This window comes from Venturia canescens, chromosome 9, assembly GCF_019457755.1.
Source record: "Venturia canescens isolate UGA chromosome 9, ASM1945775v1, whole genome shotgun sequence".
NCBI classification, from domain to species: Eukaryota; Metazoa; Arthropoda; class Insecta; order Hymenoptera; family Ichneumonidae; genus Venturia; species Venturia canescens.
Window position 1 is genome coordinate 17,720,424 of NC_057429.1, and position 17,890 is coordinate 17,738,313.

General features: G+C 44.8%; 1 protein-coding gene across 9 annotated transcripts in view; it reads left to right on the forward strand.

Annotated features, from left to right (window-relative positions):
• The first annotated feature begins 4,683 nt into the window (after nt 1-4,683).
• Nucleotides 4,684-17,890, forward strand: part of ab (abrupt) — a 62,361-nt gene continuing 49,154 nt past the window's right edge. The window contains exon 1 of one of the 9 annotated variants that reach the window (XM_043427691.1): nt 4,684-4,771. The gene's annotated coding sequence lies outside the window, so the exon portion shown is untranslated. The other 8 variants (XM_043427696.1, XM_043427693.1, XM_043427698.1 and 5 more) reach the window with 8 other exon arrangements.

Consider the following 17,890-nt stretch of genomic DNA (forward strand, 5'->3'; position numbering starts at 1 on the left):
CGAGAGTGTGCGTAAGTCAACGAAATTATAACGTACGAGTTAAAATCGTTGTGCGATGTATGAGAGCTCGCGAAATATCGCGTGCGAATAAAACCTGTGTATAGTTGTAAAGATCAACCTGTGTATATAAACATTATACGCGCAAGCACCTCGACGCCTTGTGCATTTACATCGAAGAGGATGATCCCCGGCTAGTCTCTTTATTCCTCGCAATTAAGCGACTTGAAAAGTCAAGTTGTCGATTCTGCAGATTTTTTTAAGGGTAAATCAAGGCGAGGTCGCATTCAACTCTTCACTTTTCGTCCAACCATTCGCTTATTAAGAAGCAATTAATCGACTTACAGATCGTAACGAGTTCGATGCATAATCGATTCTTGAGTGCAAAAATCGCCTCGGTTCGTTGGCTCTTGCTGGTGCCAGCTCGTTTTTGACGATAACGAGAAGGAGCGTACGGAAGCTCCTCCTTATTGTTTTTCAAACAGAACATCAATTTTCAGTGTTGTCAATTTTCGATGATTCAACGCGTCGTGCATTTCGTCAGAAGGTTCGAAATTCGTCGATATTTCGAGCTCGTCGTCGTTCTCATCTTCGTGCTAAATTTTTTCGTCCCCGTTCCCATGCGACTTTATTATCTTCCTTTTCATCCCTCGCAGCCCATATTTAGACTATATTAATCTCGCTTCCGCCACCACCCCTTTCTCGTTTTCTCCTACTGGAGAGCTCTCAGCGATTCCCTACAGCTTTCGATCTCGTTATCCTTCGACAGGTATTCAGAAATTCAGACAATTCTACCATCAATTCACGTTCCAACGCTCCCATTATTCACGGAATTGAGACGTTCTTATTTCTTCTCTTTCTCTTGCTCTTCCTCTGTTCATTTCCTCCAACATTGCTCTCCCCCCGTCCCCCTTGGCCAACTCTCCTTCTGCTATGACGACTGCTCCGGAGATTCGCGCTTCTTTCAAAGCGTCACCCGAAAATATCTAAAAAGCCTTTAATTGTCCTCGTCAGGTCGATTCGAACGGTGAATCAATAGAGAAACGAGCGAGACCTTCGATCATCGATAAATTCACTTAAGATTTTTCATCAACTCGCACCGAAGCATCCAACAATATTTACAGAAAAGTATCGTCATCTGGGTCCGATGCGAAACGAGTCAAATTTACTCTCTCGCGCGGTTATCGTCAGAGGCCACGAGAGAAAATAGAACCGAAATAATAATGCAGCGGTTATAAACAGTTTGTTACAGCTCCGCTGGAGCAATCGTCCATAATTTCTTGTTATTTAACCCAGAAACTCGCTATTAGCAAAAGGAGTTTTTGAGTCGGTCGATCGAACGTGAAAAATCGGGTCACGAAAACTCGGAGTGATTCGACCCACTTCCCACTCGGCTCTTCAATCGAATGATTCCATAAACTGCATCGACTAGCTCTCGAATATAAACTCATTTAACGACAGGTTCAAAGCGAGAACGGAATGAAAGCTCGGAGCGACGAATAACGTTGAAGACAAAGAGCAGCAGGGGAAAAATACATCGCGAGTGTATGACAAACACGAAGGTCGTCGTAGGGGATGGAAAAAGGGGTTGCGCGCCAGTTTTATTTACCGAGAACAAGCGCACGGAGTGGCGAAAGGATACACAAGCGTGCGAAGGGCTGGAAAAGCGAACGACGTCCATAGCAGAGTGGTCAGAAGCAGAAAAAAAGGCTTAAAGCACCCCCTACGAGAGCACCCATTCCCAAGATTTCGAGTTACGTATCGTATTCGCTGAATTCTCACAGCACCATTATCGGTACGACTGAGCTTGCCAGTACGTATTTCAGGGGCTAAAGAGACCGGGTAGTTCGAGGGTGTGAGGCAACGTTCGCCGTCAGCTGGGAGTGGTATGGATTCGGCGCGCGGAGTAGGAGCAAAGGAAGAGAGAGAGAGAGAGAGAGAGAGAGAGAGAGAGAGAGAGAGAGAGAGAGAGAGAGAGAGAGAGAGAGAGAGAGAGAGAGAGAGAGAGAGAGAGAGAGAGAGAGATGCTCTTCCAAAATAGGGGTGCGAAATGGTAGAGGGGATGTTCAGAAGGAAAAAACGAGCAGGAGAAATGCACAAAGATACGAAGGCATCGTTTACGCGGCGTTGAAATTCGGTGGCAGAGCGGCGACCTGCTTTTCGGAACAAGCCCTTTCTCGTTTCCCCGATTCACATTCGCGCGCACTGCCTCGTGGACACGGACCAGCGAACAAGCGCCGGAGGTTCGTCGCGAGAACGAGAAAAAGAAGTGGCGCGAGGCTCGATACGAAAGGTAAAAATGGAGCAAATTGAAGCTCGAGGCGGTATTGGGACTGGAAAATGTTGAATGCGCTCCTCGAATATGACACGGATATAAGCGGAGTGACACGAGGGTTTTTCCCGGGATAGTTATCCCCCGAAAATATGCCTGTTTTCGTCGCCAAAGATAGATCGACCCGAATTATCCTTATCTGCCTACTCCCAATGCGAAAAGCCGCGGTAAGGCAACCCCCGGAGAGAGCGAGAGAGAGAGAGAACGGCGCGGAGAGGCCGCGGGGTGCGCCAGCACACAACACGCTCGCGGGCAACTATTTTAGTGGAGAATAGGGACAGTTAAGCGGCGCATAAACGCGCCCGCGGTCGGTACACACAGATAAAGATAGAACGACGAAGGAGGGATACACCGAGGCTGAGATAAATCGTGAAAGGAGAGCGAGTGAGTTAAAAGGCGAGAGGAGTAGGTAACACGAGAGCATTTTTGCGTCGATGGTTGTATGGAAGCATGGAGAGTATTTGTGAGCATTGGACTGGCGAACGAGGGGAGCTCGCCGAAGGAGAAGAGATGCACAATCGGCAGAAGAGGAAACCACTCGTATAGCTTTCGCCGCGGGAGCGAGGGAGACGCCGATGAGGGATTAGAGCCGGGGAGAGGCCAAGAGAAAAGGAGAAAGCGAGATGCTACCGCTGGTACGAGAGCTCAGTCTACCAATGTTTAGGACAGGGTGTGCAGATAGAGCGTGTAGTACGAGGTGGAATAGAAGCCACTGTAGTCGAGGGAACAGAGGTAATGGCGAGTGAGCGAGAAAGAGACGAACGTACAATACGCTTCAAAACTATTTGGCCATCGCAACAAAAGTTCGTACGGAATTTCCATTTCGTCAAATCAACCTGGAGCTTCTTGGTCGTGTGCGCATTGACATTTTTTAAATTATTCACTGAGGAAAGTTGACTCAACGGAATCTTTGTTGGGCCAGTCAATTGGGGGGAACGAAATAAAATTTGGTGGTCCAACATTTTTCGTTACTCGTCAACGACGACCCTTTCGTTGCATTCGGTGGCGAAAGAATCGAATCTGTGTTGGGTCAGGGACTGAAATTTGACCTTTGATCGAACGTGGGTCTGTTGGATCCCTTCTCTCAGACGAGTTTCAATTCGCATGGACGGTTTTTTCCAAGTTTTTAAGTACATTTTTCTATGATATGAGAAAAACGAATTATTATATTTTCGATTGCGTACGTCGTAGCGCAAACCCTCTGACGTCAATGCATTCTCGACTATATCGCTGTTTTCACAGGTGTTTCAATCACTCGTTAGGTTTCATTATAATTCGAGATATTACTCAGCAAAATAATTGTCGCAGCAGCTCCGAAAATTCATATTCATTGTTGTTTATCTCGAATCGTTTCGTTTATGATCGCAAACCTTGTTTTCTGTTTTCGTACATAACGCATCTCCGACGAAACGAACGGGCTTTCGTAGCAATGTGTGATACAATTTTACGACGCACCATCGGAAAAAAAACAGTCGAAAAACGTCGTTGGACAGCTAGCTTCTGCGATCGACTAACTTTTAAAAATAAATAATGCTCCAAATGTCAGAGTTTATTGGGGAAAATACCTACTCCAAATGTGTATCAACAACTCAATATTCCCGCAACCTTTCGTATCCAACGAAACATCCTAGTAAAAACAATTTTTTCGTAACGTGCGATTTTTTCGATAACAAAAACGTTTAAAAAACTCGAAGGCTTATCAAATTCGCGCAATTTTCTTTCCACACTGAACAAGAAAAATTAGCTTCGAAAACGGGCTTTTTGGACTGGGTCCGAGAGACCCGGATCTACGCGCGAGCAATAAGCAAAACGTGAAATGGGCAAATAGTTTTGAACGGTATTGTAAGCATTACCGCCAGTAACGCCGTGCTCAAGGAGCAGGACAGAGAAGAGTGTGTGTCAGAGAGAAAGAGAGAGAGAGCGAGAGAAAAGAGGGGATTGAGAATTCGTGAGAGAACTGCGAGAGGAATAGCGCAGAGAGCGAGAGTTGCGAGGAACAGCAGCAGCGAGAGGCAAACGCGTAAGAGTGTGTGCTTAGGATAGCGCATTCTGCGAGCGCGAGGGAGCGCATGCGCGTGTGTACTACGAGTACAGAGAGGGGAGAGGGTAAAGAGCGAAGGAGCGAGAGAGCGAGAGGGGGGAAAGGACAGCGCGGAAGAAGGAGAAAAGGAGTGGGCCGAATGCGTACGGGGGAGAGGGAGAGAGAGCGAGAAGTAAAAGGGAGAGAGAAGGCGTTGGAGGAAGGAATGAGGGGAGGGCAAGTACATCGCGCGCGGTGTTAGTAGAATGGAGGGGAATAATGCCGAGAGAGCGCGGGAGCAAGATAGTAAATGAGCGAGTACAGAAAGGGGAGGGGAGAGATCTCAGCGGCGGTGCGAGAGCGGCGCGCTGCTACGGAAAGCGCATAGCGGCCCATAATTCGGTGCGCCGCCCCGCAATCAGGTTCGTGTTCAATGCCGTCCAACCGTCGGCTCAAAACCGTACTAGTCGTAGTTGTTTTTCTCCCTCGAGCTGTATCTTTACGAACTTTAATTATAATTGGATTCTGGTACGTTGATAAGTACGCGGATAAATATCGCGAGAATATTTAATCGTAAACGACGAACGTTGTCGCGGCTGAAGATAAATAAAACGAGGATAATTCCAAGTGTGACCGAGTCAATGTTCGAGCATTGTGGCGGTTATACCCCGGAGAAATAAGCCCCGAAACGATCCCGGAGATCGCGCGAGCCCGCGAACGGAGTCTGCGAATCGCTCGGAAATCTTCGTTGAATCAATTTTTTTCTCAACTCCAAACTCGCGGCTCGTAATTTGAAGAATACGCACCACGAATTGAATCGTCGGGAGTGCTTTACAACGGTGAATACGAGTTTGAAATCTCGCTATTTATTATTAACCTTTTTTGTTACTGGATCTTCGACAGAGCACAGAGAGCGCGCTCTTTTTTCACGAGACTGCGATATTTAACACTGCGGACGGAATACTCGAGAGTGTCTCTCAAGATCTCAATCCGCATAAGTGCGAGTGCATTACGAGAGAAGCCACACACGAAGGATAAACGGAGAGAGAGATAAAGTAGTTTAATCAGACGGAATCTCGATCTGACGAACGGAAAGAGAAAGAGAGCGTGTGCCAAGGAATACACACAGCGATAAAACTCTCGCCGCCAAACTCCTCGTTGCACGTCGCTGCCGCGCTCGATCACTGCGCGTGTGAAAAGCGCATAGCACACCGGAGAAAGTGAATGAGCGAAAGAGCGGAGACGAAAAAAAACGAGAAAAAATTAAAAAAAAATAAAATAAAATAAAAACAACGAATTGGAGAACGGGGAGCTTGAACGAAAATAGAGAAGTGAAACCGAGGCAGGATTATTGCGAGGAACGCGCGCAGTGAGAGATCGCGACACATACCCACACGCGCGACACATCCGCGCCGGGCAATCGTGGGTTCACGCCGGTGGCCATTACGCGCGCATTCGGTTATTCCGCATCGCGAGTGTGCTTCGTTCGTCGTTGGCCTGCACTCGTACAACTCCGAGCCATTCATTCATCCATACATTTTCTCTCTCGTGCGTTCCATCGAACGATAAAAAGAGAGGAAAAATAATCTGCAAGATTTCTAAGGTAGAGACGAAAAGTATTAAGGAATGAAAACAACGGGGCTACTGTGTCGGGCCAAACTAACAAAATGAGGATTATTTCTGAACGATGCTGATGAGAATAGGGTTTAATGGACCGCGGAAAGAGGATGATCGAGACGAACATTTTGAGATGTGAAATCCGAGCACTTCGATAAGGAAACAAAACTCGGAATTCCGGGGACACGAACGACCGGAAGCGAGACAGAGAGGCGGGAAAAGGGAGCGAGACTTTTCAACAGAAACCGGAAGAGCGTTCGGTGGATCACCAAAGTCGTTTGGCAGTGAGAAACAGCGTAATTACCGCCCTCGCGCTCGTCATATCGCGTCAGTTTTTTATTATTTTCGTCTCGCTGATGACGTTGACGGAGCTTAAAAGAAGCGATCGATCGGATGATCGACCCTGATAAGATGACGAATCGGAGTGATTGTTGACGTCTCGCTTGTTGTATGCGGCCACCCAAACGAGAAGGTGAAATCGAAGTGAGAGACGAGACCGGAGGCGCTCGTGCTTGAGTTTCATTCAACACGCATTCGCAAACGGAGAAAAAAGTAATCGAAAGAAAAAACCGGTGGCCGTACGTCTGGCCAACCGGACACACCGATGCTCCACTCGCTCCTCCGATCCACTGTCACTCTCGCTCTGGAAACTGTGCTCTGTCGGGGGTGAAAAAAAAAACGAGAAAAATAAAGATTCGAACGAAGCGAAATATTCGAAAATTTTAGGCCGATTTCTTTGTTCTACGGTCTTCACGTTCCTGTCACGTAAATATATATTAAGAATTATATAAACACACGAACGAAGATTCTTATCGATAACGAAACAGTCGAAATGGAATAAATTGAAGAAGGAATAAAAAATGCTTATCTAATACCTTTTTTCGTATACGGGCCCCGTTACATGACATGATTAGACAAAATGATCGTTATTACCGTTCATTCCCTCCGTTATTATATTGTCGTAATCAAACGCGTGCGTAAATTTATTTAAGATAAGCGCGCCGAGGCATTTTTTCCTTCTTCTTTTTCTACTATTTCTATGTTTACATTCGGAGCAAAGGCTATAAAATCTAATTACCTGAAAAGTGGTTATCGGATTTACGTCAACTGCAAAAAAACTATGCGTCACTCGGGTCCGATTTCTCCTCAAACGTTCTCATCTTTTTCTCTTTTATTACCGACTAACATATTCAGCGATCTCTCGCCCCATCTGAACTCAATACATTTTATCCGCTCAAAACAACCGACCACGTGATCGACCGCTTCTTCACATTTATGATAATTAGCTCTTTCTCAATCCCCACCTTAAAAAATGGGCCTTCAAGAATCCTCGAGTGTTTACTTCATCAGTTTTATTTCTTCAAAATTTTGAAAAATTTCGTTCCCACTCAAATTTTTACCCGTAAATACGGAATCTGATGAGACCTCCCCGATCGATGGCTCACCGAAACTTTGAAACTCTCTGAAAATCGGAGCTTCGGAAATCCCGAGAAATAGCGAGAAGCTCCGTGCAACACCGATCGATTTCATGACAATTACGATGAGCTTGATTACTCGAATAATCACTCCGATCATGTAAATATAGGATTACGCCACAATTACGGACGTAGAGGACGCTCGTGTGCGCGTGTTTATGACGTACGTGTGCATGTGTGTGCGTGCGGATTAATATCGCTTCATAATAAACGCATCGGAGTTGCTCGATCGCGCTCCACGTGCAATGAGACTCGAAAAGGCTGAACGAGACACTTGTGGGCATTACGTTGCGCGATTTTCTCTATCGAAGTAACAGAACGTACACGGGAATATGGACGCGCGTGTATGAATATCTTTATATTTCCATGTGCGTATACGACATAAACGTATAAATACGCGTGTATGTGTTACTGATTATTAACGAGTTATTACGGTGATGCTAATTAAGTTTAATCGCAAGGCCGGCCGTTCGTTAAAGTTAATTGCAACGGCTCGATGAGCGTGGCCCAACGTGGGTACCATAATATTACTGCTCCGGCCACGACGTGCAAGCCCCACGGTGTGTATTTGTGCGAACTCGTGTGTGTGTGTGTGTGTGTGTCGATGAACGAAGCAGAGTACAAATGTGTGTTTCTGCTCTCTCGCGCCACGTTAATTGCTACGTCCTTCTCGCGAGCTGCTCGCGGTCCTTCATCATCATACCCGATTCTTAACTTGAAAATCGCCGCCTCGTGGTGCGAAACTTTGGAACGTAAATGAACGTCAAATAACTCATCGGATCGTAAGAACTCGCGTTGGCTCAAGAATTTTTATTCAATTTACCACTTTTATCGATTCTTCGATCCTTTTTATTCGACAATCCGTTGTAGTTCGTTTGCGCAATTCGATCAATTTACTCAATTATTTTTCCCTCGGACCTCGTCTCCGCTGCTCCGTTACGCCTGTTTATGTATTCGGAGTTTTCGTTTATTCCGCATTCACGAAATATCTCGACTGCAATCGAGCTTCCTCGAGATTGTTTCATCGAGTCACAGCTTTCGAGATCTTTTTATCTCGAGAGCCTGCGACGTTTGCTCTCCGATTTTCTCGGTCTCCATTTCTCGAGCTTGCGGCAAGTGGATTCGTGATTTTTCAGTATTTTTCCCCTTTTTTTTCAAGGTAAATTGGGCTTCTGAGGTTTGGCTTAATAAAGGATTTTTATGACGTTGAAAGACTCGGCCTGGTTTGCACGTTGTTTGCAGCTGCACAGATTCTGTTATGACGCGAATGGTCTCTCGAGTTCACGCGACTTTTTCGTTACTTTTTCAATCTTGGCCCTCCTCGTTCGTGCTCTCGCGCGGATATTACTCGCAACTAACGAACGCGCCTACTATTTGTAATCTTTTTTTTCATTCGTCGAGACATTTTTCGTGCGTTGGCCTTGAGGGTGACGCCGTCGTTGCTTCGCGACGGGAGGAAAGAAGAAGAAAAAACGAAAACAACGAAAATAAAAGTCTTCGGGGTCTCCCCTGCCACGATATTCGTGGGTGAAAAATGGGACCCCGACAATGTCTGAGATTTGTCATAATTTTGCGGATTTTAAGATACCTCTTAACTTTCAAATCCATTTATCTCTTCACCTCGAACTATTTGAATTACGAAACTACGCGAAATTATATTTTCGAGTGCGCCTCGTTGGACTCAAACTTTTTTTCATTTCGACAGAATTTCGCTTGTTTAATTTATCGCTCATTAGAGTTGTCACGTATCTCATGATTTTTCAGGCAATTCGTTCAATTAGCGCGAGCTCTTCCCATCGACACTGAATCCCACCGAATTATTAAGGGAATCCACAAAAATATGACTTTTTTTTAATCGACGTTAACGGCTGTCACTCGTAAATCTTTTATTCGCGTTTCCGCGTTGCGATTGCTGTTGACTGATTATAATAAACGTCGCAGACATTTGAATACCGTGACGTGTGCGCGTCCACAAAGCTGTTGTCTTTCTAGTTCACGAATGGGTTCGAATAGTTGGCAAAATTGAAATATGCAACTGATTTCGAGTGTTCCATTCGAGAAACTCCGAAAAAAAACGTTTGGCTCCAATGTGTTTTTACGAGAATAAGCGAATTCATGAAAACTGAAAAAGTTGCGTGAATCTGCTGCAACAAAGTACGCGATCGTCTCGGACGAACGTCGGTACGATAGAGACAAAAAAAAAGTTGAAAAACGAGTACAGAGAATTACAAAGAGCGTGGATATCGACAATACGAGTGAAGCACCAAATGATAATTGAGATAAATAAATGCAGCTCGTTAAACTCGTAATAAGCTGCGAAGAGTTTTGCCACACGTGACGTTGAATAATGCATGGGCATCCTTCATTGGTCAGTCCAACTCGTAACGCTGTCGCGATTAACATGCGCAATTTCCAACATTGTAACGTTCGCAGCTCGGTAAAATTGTCGCAACAATCTCCATAGATCGTTACACGCGCTTTATGCCAGTCGGCTCTCGTTTTTTTATTAAGCGGTTTGCGCATCGTGGAAACTCGTTGCTAACTCGAGGGTACAAAGTATGCAAGATACTTTTTCATGACGAGCAGATTTTGTTTTTCAATACTCGCGACTCTCAGATCCATCGGTAACAAGAAAACGTCGGGTTATTGCGTGCAAAATAGTTGCATTCATCACCGTCAACGTTACGGTTTTTTCCCCTCTCGCTGTCTCGCTCCCTCGCTCTTCGGACGCTCCGTTTCAACGTCTGATCGAGAGCCACACAGGCTTGAACGGCTTGTCAGCATAATACATTCGACAAAAAGTAACCACTGCCGTAATTATCGTTGGTGAATCAATTGACGTTCCACGTAAAGTTGATAGTTCAGATTTACGGAAAAGAAAAAATAAAAAAATCGTTTCCAGTTGAATAAAACATTTTCAAGTCGACGACGTCCATTTCGAATCGTCCGAGCGAAACCTCATTAAGGATGCAGCGCGCACCGCGGTATCGCGTCGCGGCTACTCTTTCTAGTCTGCTTTCATTCTTTTCGAATCATTTCGTCGATGAAAAATGCACTGGTCCGAGATATGGTCCAGGAGGACGCGACGATGAGTCGAGTTTTCGATCTGCTGAGTTCCGGCGCGGGAACGGTGCTCGAAACCGTGACGCAATGTCGGAGCTGCTTGAAAAAAATTGAAATATTCATTAGTTCTGATCGAATAATCATGTTGATTGAAACGTCATTGCGAATTAGAGTACATTGAAGGAGTTCGCTCGCACTCGCGCGCGCGAATAACGAGGAAAAAAACAGATTTTCTACAAAGTTCGTCTGATTTTTTTACGTGGCGTCTCATGAAAAAAAGCGTCTATTTCGCTTAAAAGTCGAGTTAATTGAGCACAAAACGAAAAAAAAAAAGCACAATTGAATTAAAGTGGAATACGAAATACGACGAAATCCTGATTTTTCCAAATATAATGAGCCGGGAAAAACACATTAATCGAATTTAAGACTTTAGACGTTTTTTTCTCTCTTTATTTTCGGAACGGAAAGTCAGTTAATTAAAAAGATTGCGTAATTAAATAACCCGCCAATTGGGCTAATTGAAGTATAATTTAATATTCACGAAGAAAATTTCAATTGGGTTAATTGGGTCCAGGGTGGTTTAAGGGGAATGAAATAAATAATTGAAATGATTTTTATGCGTGAAGAATATGTGCGAGAATTAGAGGGAAAAGCGAAGAAGAAAAAGCATGGTTTTTGGGCGGCGAAATCGTTGCCGGTATCCGTCATGTGTCGCGTGAAACGTGTGTGATCAATAAATCCGGTCGTGCAACGGAAAAAACATAATGCGGGGGCGACTCCGTGCCACGCAAAGCCAAGCGCACGTGCGCCGCCGCCGCGACGCAACTACGATTTCGTCCTGTATGCGCTTGAAATAGAGTCTGAGAAAGAGAGGCTTCCGGAGAGGGAGAGCGAGGGAGAAAAAGAGCCAACAATCCGTCCCGCATATGCTCTCCGAGGGGAAGATAAGCGTGCGCACCTCGCGGTCCCCCGAGCGCGTGTTCCCCGTCGCGAATCCACGAGTAGAGATAAAAAACACACGCACAACGGAGCAGGCGGGAACGCGGAGTAGGGAAAAAAACGTTTCATCTTTTATCGAAAAGATGAATTATTTACGATTTTGCAGGGCCTAAAAACGCACTTCTTGAAGGAATGAAAAATCGTGTTGTTATTTTCAAAAAGCTCACGTTGCAGTCCTCATCAATATTTTATCTCGAGAACTGAGTGTATTCACCATCAGCAATTATTCCCGGTGAGAAAAGTGTTGATTTATTATTCGAAGAAGTAAAGTAGTATGTTAATTCGCAAAAAATCGTCATTTACAATGTAACGTACGGTGCCATTATCGTCGGCGCGTTATATTTATAACTGAAAACATTCCACGCAGCCTTGCGAGAAAATGACAGCACAGAAAAATCGGAATGTTAATTAGAAACCGGCATGTTATCGTTCGTTTCACGGCGCTACGCGCGGAGTGCAATTTGCATCGAAAAATCTTGTCGAAATGAGCGAAAACTCCTGACCGATTGCACCTCCGTCGGTTCGAACGGACGCGAACACTCGCGACATTTTCGTTCAATGATTTTTTATGAAACCGGAATAAATGACGATTTGCCAGCGCTATCGCGGAGCTCGTAACTCATTTTTGTACATTAGTCAGAAATAAAATACGTAGGTAGAGAGAGAGAGGCGAATGTCTTTCATTCATTTTTTCGCTCTCCATTTATGCGCTTGTTATAATACGCGTTTCTTTGTATATCTGCTCTTTAGCTTCCCGTCGTGTTTTGATAAATTTGATACGAGCTTCCTGGCCGCGGTGGTAAAAGTGTGTGCGCGACGAGAACGCTTCGCGACAGAGAAAGAGCACGTATAGCTCCGTTTCTTCTCTCCGTTACAAACTTGTGCTAACGTAAGCGAACCCCTCCTCGCGGGAGGGTGAGCACTCCACGTGAGTGCGTATCTTCGTCCTTCGCGCCTGTCCGCTCCCTCTCATTTTCTCCCTCGAACTTTTCTTCCCGTTTTCTCGCGATCCTCGAACTCCATTGAAATTCGAGACGTAGCTATGCAGCTTGCGAGAAAAATGTATTTTTTCAAAATTCTCATAGTCACACTTGAATATTTGCCAAAAAATCTCGCGGCGTCGATCTTTCAAAATTGTACAAATTCTTCTCACCTCCCGAGGCGTGAATGAACCTTTTTTCAGTTATTTCCTGTCGGCCACGAGGAAGAGAACCGTTCAGAGATTTCCGCATCGTCCCTTGTCTCGACTCTCGAGCAAAAAATTTCTTTCCCAAAATGCCAAAGTTCTTAAGTAAAAACCTATCGAATGAGCAGACGGAACTCCAGCACGAGTTTTGTTCAGTGGTGGGATAACGTCGGATCTTGGGCTGGGAATTCTGCGTATCGAGTCTTATCCAATGGGAAGACGACTAGTTATTTGATCGATACCGAAACCTCGACCCTTCCTTCTTCACCCTTCGCGTGTGTTTGTTCTCGGGTTTGCGCGCGCGCGCGCCCGTCCTCAGCTTCGCTGTACATAGACGTGTTTGTTCTTCGGTTAAACTATCTCTATACGCCGACGATGTAACTAGAATGTACATGCGCTCGGTACACGGAGCCGGAGGGTGTATCGTTCATCCCCTTAATGACTGACTCACACGCTTTTTCATTCGTCATCCATTAATACAGGAGCGACAATGATGTATCGCGAAACATGGGCGTAATTACAAACCTCAGACAGCTTGATATTTCGTTTCTTCAAAATGCGGATGATTATTTGTTTATTTCTCGGTGGTTCGTTCCTCGTGATTATTCTGTAGAATGTTTCTACGTTATATTTTTAGAGTGGAGTATTAATCGAGCTCCGTGATCGATGCAATTATTATTCCGCTCTTTCTTACGAATATAATTACGAATAATTTAACGAGAACGCGTCACGATCGAATTGATTAATTAGTTCGCTTTATTTGTTCTTTTTTTTCATCAGCCTATTTAGCCTAAGAAATTCCGGCCGAACGCAATTATTTTCGTTGTTTAATAGAGCGTTGATAATTGGTCTCTAAAAGCGTACCCTCGTTCCATCGAATAATTCTTTATTGATTCATTACGATGCAAAAGTATCGCTTTTTCTTTAACTTTATGGATACTCATTCGGCTCCATGGCTCTTTGAAAGGTGGTTGAGGAAAAAACTTTTTATTCGGGACGTTAAAACGTACAAATCACACATTTTTCTTCAACGTTTTGATCATTTGGCCTTGAGACTTTGAGACGAAGTTTTTCCTCGTTGGAACATTTATTTCGAATCAAACGCGTTTAAGTAACTTATCCAACGATTGACACAATCAGTTCCGATACCGAGAACACAAAGAGCGCGTAGTACGACGAATTATTATTGTGCATTCGACCGTTATTTCTCCCGTATAAAAATTGATTTCGTCGATAAATAAATCTACCGCGATAACATCGGCTTGTACAGCATTTTTTTTTCATATTTTCTTATCTCTCGTAAAAAACCACGTACGCATACATTATCATTTAACTTGAGCGTCGATGAATGGTTGACGTACTTGCGTCCCTGCGGAACGTTCCGGTCGAAGTGCCCAAACTTTTCACCTGACATTTTTCCCAAAACGTTCACAATTCCCATTCAAAATTGTCGCGAGTCTCTCGAAAAATCACTCAGATCTGACGCAAAGAGAACGCTTTTTCTCTCATTCGTTCTTTCACGTATTTTCACATTTTTAGTGTTTTAACGATCGAAAAGTTTTTCCCCAACTTTGAATTAACGATCCTCGAGTCGCATGTCGACACAGGTAATCTTCAAAATACGATCGCGCCACCTGCTCTCACCAAGTACAAAGATATTTCTGAAAATAATATGAAAAAATGAAAAAAGGTCTTGAAAGAAGTATCACTGCTTCGTCATTGAACACACCATACGTGTCTTCGAACACGAATGTCCGAAGGTATTCCTTGCCATTATCGAAACACTTTATCGCGCTCGTGTATTATTTTTGTTCGGATGTCGAGTGGCACCAGAACAATCCGTACATTCCCGCGAGTCTTATCAACGTGGGCGTTCGGGAGGGGGGCATGAGCCTATGACAAATAGAAAGGATAGCGATTCAACGGAAACGTGATACGTAAATAGATTTTACGTTGGCTCGATATTGCCTGATCTCATTACGCTTATCGGGGGCTCTACGTAACAATCACTAATATCACTGTCTCGGAAGATACGCGTGGATACAGGGAAGCGAGGAATGTGAAAATTGAATTGTGCTCATTTCCCTAAAAGTAGTAAAATTTACAATTTTCTCGTTTTTCCCAACAAAACTTTGCTCTTCGAGGAGACGCAGTTGCGAGAGGCCCCGAAAGCTCCGATCGCACTCGACGCGAAAGAACAAAAGTAACAATGCCCTTCGAATGAGGGGCGGCGCGCGGGGAGATGAAATCTCGCGTCTCGCGAGATCTTGAGGCCGATTGAAAAAGTATCGAATAATATGAACCGAGGCCGCTTATCAATCCGAGCTTCTTCGCGGTGCTTCACTCGCACGACTATGAAAATAAAAAAACGCGATCGGGCGTACTCGCTTGCTTACGAATAACGCGCACACTCTCGTCGGTTCACACACGTACGCACGCAACTGCCGCGTAAACAAAGGAAGTGCGGCGTTAACGTAAAGCGATAACGCGACAGCCCGGATTTTCGAGATCGTACTTGAGGTTAGGTACACTTATTGCGCATGTAGAATGACAGTATTTCGTGAGCTCACCACTGATAATGCGGCTAACACCGCTGTTGAGCGGAGCATCTGAAAAAGTAGAATTGAAATAACGAACGTACCGTTTGGGGCCAACGCTGAAGATTTTTTGGCCTTTTGATCCGAAGGTATGAAAAAATCTTGTAAAGTACTGTCAAAAATTTAGTATCGTGCATTTTTATCGTGATCGTGACCGAGAGTTTTCTTGATTATTTTCACCGAAATAAGTCAAGGCGACTCCCCCAGCTTGATCGGCTCTCGCTACGATCAGAAAAATTAACTGATTTCGTAAAGCGAGAAACAAAGTCGTGAAATTTGTCCCATTCGAGCGAACTGTTTTCACGATATTCGCGTGAAATCGACGAATTAAAACGGCAGAGATAAAATGGTTTAGAAATAATCATTTGAAATTCAATCAAATCAGCAGTTTCCGGTCAGGTTTACAGTCACGATCTTTTCGCTCGAAGTAAACGAGTGGCTGAGCTCGTTCCATGGCTCGTGCTTTTCGGAGATAATTTCTTGAAAAATTACTGGCATTCCGCTCGTTAAGAATTTCGCGGCAATCCTTTTGCAGCGTTATTCTTACCGGATCAATCCGACGTCACTGACCGGATAATTCCGGCGACATTTAGTCGACAACTCCGCAGCATTATTCGTCTGATTATTCCGACGCGTTGAACGATAAGTTCGTCACCGCGGGCGCCGCACCGAGGTCGAAAATTTTATGTGAAATTGAGCTCAATTATTCTGACGTTTAATCATATTTTCAGGTAATTCAATGACGTTTTCCTCGCGTTTCATTAAGCAGTGGATAATTAAATATTATTTTCGTTTGCCAATGTGAATTTGAATGAATTCAAATTTTCAACGAATCGCGCGTGTTTCAGCGATTATCGTCGTACCGAGTGGTCGATTATAACCAGGAACCTCAAAAATAACTGCATTTTTACACTTGTCACATGAATTACAATGGGAATTCAGAACTTTGGAGAATCTCCAACGCTGCTTTTTCAGAACCGTTATTTCATCAACCCGAAAATGTTTTGCCGACCACTATCGAGAGTGGCGAACGGCCGAAAAAAAAAATTTTGGCTCGCTTCCTAGCACTTGGGAAGCTCCGGCGAGTGTGCACTTCGCGTTTCGTTCCTCTGGCGCTCATTGCGCCAAGATTGAAATCAGGCTCGTAATATCCTCGCAGGATTACGGTGTAAATGAGATATGATGGGGCAAGAAGAAAAGGAGACTCGGGTCGAGGTGGACTGCGAGATTGAAGGGGAAAGAAAAGCAGGCTCGAGAGGGCAGCTGCGCCGGCCGATAATTGCGCCAGCGGAGATATTAATGGTTCCGCAGAAGATTCGTAACTCCTCGAATGCACGCGGACGAGCTAAAAAATGACTGGCAAAAGCTTCGGGAATACTCACACTCTCGGTGCCGTGTGTACTTTAGGCTTTTGCCACATCCTTGCGCATTAAACTTCGATATCTTTCCTCCAGGTACACAACGCTCCCTCTCCGCTTTTCGGCTCTGCCGAGTCCAACGTGCCGTTGGACTTTCTCGGGCCGAACGCGCTCGCGTGGGTGAAAATACCTACCTGGACTCGGTCCCTATTTTCGTAGGCATTTGCGCTCCGCCAGCAATGATCAGCTCCGGCTCTCGCACACGTGCACCGTCAATTTATCTATGCACACATAGAAAAGTAAGCACAGCGACCGAACAAGCACATGTTCTTACTCTGCTCCGTGTACTCCGTACATCGACGCGCGGGGAAAAAAGAGAAACGGATGGAATGAGAAGGCACGTCAAGATTTATGGAAAACGTGCGAGCCTCGACGAAGAAAATTTAGAGAGTCGTAAAGAACCGGAAATCTTGGTACGCTTGGACGCAAATACATATTTCAAATCTCACGCGAACCTTCTGTCCCTCGAATTACGCTTTTCGAGCTCTCGAATTATCAGTCGTTCGTTGTATTGCGGGATTAGGAATCGGTCTCGATCATTTTTCTCCGGGATTTCAGTGTCGGAGCTCTTTTTCGAACGAAACTCTCAAAATCATTGATTTTGGCGTTTGAGTTTAGTGAATTCGATCGAAATTGCTGGAAGGGTTCTTCGGCTGTTGCGACAGTCAAATTTTTTGATCCGTTGTATCGCGATAGACGAAAAACTTCGACTATAAAAGTCGAATTTGCTGTAATATTTCAATGCTCGTTCCTTCTTTGATGTTGAGATTTTTCCATGTTCCTGTAAATGTTTATTTTCAATGTTGACTCGTCGACTTCGATATCGCGCAATGGAGATCCGAAGCGGAGGGTTGAGCGATCTCGATCCGTTTTTTTCTCACTTCTTCAATATTTCTTCCTTTCACGTCTCTTCTTCTCTCCCACTTTCTTATGTTTCTTGTGACGCTGACAAACGAGCCAGCTCGAAGGCAGAGTCGCGTGAGTGTGCAGGAATAAAAGTCGTCTCGATGTTCTCGCACATGCACATCGGCCCGGCGATGCTCTGCGAAAAAAAATAGAGAAAGCGAGGGACTGAGAGGAGAAAAAAGGCGAGCGGGGGATCCGCGACGAATGGAAATTTTGGAGGGTGAGAAAGGATGACTCTCGGTGAGCCGGGGAGAGAAGGAGTCTAACCGAAAAAGGAACG